This window comes from Ailuropoda melanoleuca, chromosome 11 (genome assembly GCF_002007445.2).
Source record: "Ailuropoda melanoleuca isolate Jingjing chromosome 11, ASM200744v2, whole genome shotgun sequence".
Lineage (NCBI taxonomy): Eukaryota > Metazoa > Chordata > Mammalia > Carnivora > Ursidae > Ailuropoda > Ailuropoda melanoleuca.
This window is the reverse complement of record NC_048228.1, coordinates 6,529,055-6,531,410: the sequence shown is the minus strand read 5'-3', so window position 1 is coordinate 6,531,410 and position 2,356 is coordinate 6,529,055. Positions and strand designations below refer to the sequence as shown.

Sequence of the window (2,356 nt, the reverse complement as noted above, 5' to 3'; positions counted from 1 at the left end):
ACCCCCCCCCCCGCGGCTGCCAGGGGTTCAGCATGGAGGACGGTGCCAACGGCCTGACTGCGGCTGGTCCTTGGCTCTGTCTGCCAGCACGGCCTTACCTGCCTGCCAAGGCCCCTGCGCGAAGAAGGTGGGTGAGGGGGGCGCCTGGGTGGCACGGCGGTTGAGCGTCTGCCTTCGGCTCAGGGCGTGATCCCGGCGTTCCGGGATCGAGCCCCACATCGGGCTCCTCTGCTATGAGCCTGCTTCTTCCTCTCCCACTCCCCCTGCTTGTGTTCCCTCTCTCACTGACTGTCTCTATCTCTGTCAAATAAATCAATAAAATCTTAAAAAAAAAAAAAAATAAAAAAATAAAAAAATAAAAAAAAAAAAAAAAAAAAAAAAAAAAAAAAAAAAAAAAAAAAAAAAAAAAAAAAGAAGGTGGGTGAGGGCGGCGGGTGCGATGCGGTGCCCGTGGTGGCCGTGGTTGCACTGCAGCAGCGTGGCCGAGTGTGTCCCAGGCAGGACGCAGGCAGAAGAGCCTTCCCTCCTGGTCTGTTTAGAAACAAGTCACACACCACGTCTTCCTTCAGTAATGAAATGTACATGGAATTGATGCAATTGGTCGCTCTGAACTATCTATATATGAGTCTGAGTTGCCCTCCCCCACTTTCTCCTTTATTGTCCTTCCTCAGACTCTGAGTTGGCATTAAATTCAAAATCTGGGGATACTTACTTCTCCCCGCACCCTCTTCAACTTCTGGGTTCATCTATCCTGCGTGATCTCTTGTGGATTAGACCAGGATGCGCTATTTTAACCATATCTGCATTTAAAGTGCCTCTCTCTGATGGAATTTTCCCAGTTAAATCCCTGTCTCAGTCTCAAATGATACTAACTTGCACAGAGGCAGGACCAAAAACTTTTAAGAATCACAGACACGTCAGGACAAAATTTACACTTTGTGGCCATCTTGTACATTTCATGTGAACACAAATTGCTTAAATGGGATTTTCTTGAAGGAAAGCAAAAATAGACATTTCCAAACTGTTGAAAGTTTGCCAGTGGACAGAGAGGAATTTTCCTATTCTTTCTCTGTCCTTTTTTGTTAAAGTGATGGTGTGGACTTGTCGGAGGCAAAGCCGACCATCCCTCGGCTCCCTCCCGGGCATCAGGCTCCAATTCCCAAACTTCAGAATAAGTTCCACCTTCTCCAAAATGTGGTCCCAGAAAGGAAAGAATTAAGGGATTCTGCAGTCCCAGTCTTCTCCTTCTTGTTCTTTTTTTTTTTTTTTTTTCAAGAAAAGCATCTTCAGGTGAACAAATGCGGGAGGTGGAGCAAAGCCTTGGACCTGGTAGTGAGCAAGTGGGGAGGGAGGAGGCTCTTCGGGATGTAGGAGCTAGGAACGGGCATGTTGCAGTGTCAGGGGTTTAAATTAAACGGAGGGGAGGAGGAGAGACCATCCCTGCCGCCTGCAGCGTTGACTCCGGGCATCATTTCGGGTGCAGGGACCCAGCTGACACTTCTTATTTCGGGTCCTGCCTCCCCAGCGGCATTCTGCAACTTGCCGGCATCCCCGGGCAGCACAGCAAAGCTGATGAGCAGAGGAAAGAGGTAACTTTCCGGGAGGGGTGTGTTGGTTTCTTGATGCTAGATCAGCTCATTTCAAAAGCTCTTTAGGCAGCCGGCAGGAAGATCCCCTTTCCTTTGGGTTTTAGAAAGCTTTCTCCTCTGAGAAGCTTCAGCCCTCTCCCTGCACTTTGCGGAAACTCTGGGCTCAGTGAAGTTCTTCCAGGTCCTTCCCCGCATGGCTCTCCAGCTGAGCCGTGCAGGGAAAGCTGAGTCAGTCGCTCACAGGGGTACATTTTTCAAAACAATTTCAAAATCCTGTTCGAATTATTATTTTTTCATGGGTTTTTTTCTCGTGTTGGTTTCATGTTTGTACCTTGCGTGTTAATTAAGCTGCAAAGAATGTAAGTTTGTGGAGGAAATTTTGGTGGGGGTTTTACGGTTACAAAAAAAAAAAAATTCTACTCCATTGCAGTCCTGCTGCAGTCCCAGCAACCTGGTTTCGCTGCAGAGGCTCTCATGGTGCGATCTGCTTCTCCTCTTTACCCTTGCTAGAGTCTGAGTCTCTGACTCCCACCTGCCTGGCTTCTATAAGCCCCCCGGCCCCCATCTCCTTGCCCACCCACCATCTGCAAAGGACCCCGTAAGTGAGCTGATGTCCATGACACTTGGGGTTTGAAGGAGAATTTGGGCACTGCAGCTTTAAGAATGCCGTATTGCGAAATCTTTCTCCTTCAAGTGACTGCAGGAAGCTCAGCGGCAATGGGAGGAGGCAGCTGGGGGGGGAGGGGGAAGAAGGGGGAGGAGGAGGG

At 49.2% G+C, this 2,356-nt stretch overlaps 1 long non-coding RNA gene across 3 annotated transcripts in view; it reads right to left on the bottom strand.

The window, feature by feature from the left end:
• Positions 1 to 411: 411 nt before the first annotated feature.
• The window catches only part of LOC117804445, a 4,500-nt gene continuing 2,555 nt past the window's right edge, over positions 412 to 2,356 (bottom strand). For 2 of the 3 annotated variants that reach the window (XR_004628903.1, XR_004628904.1), the window contains one exon: positions 412 to 531. This is a non-coding gene — a long non-coding RNA (uncharacterized LOC117804445). Of the gene's footprint in view, positions 532 to 1,491; positions 1,570 to 2,356 lie in introns of those variants that run through there. The other variant, XR_004628905.1, reaches the window with a different exon arrangement.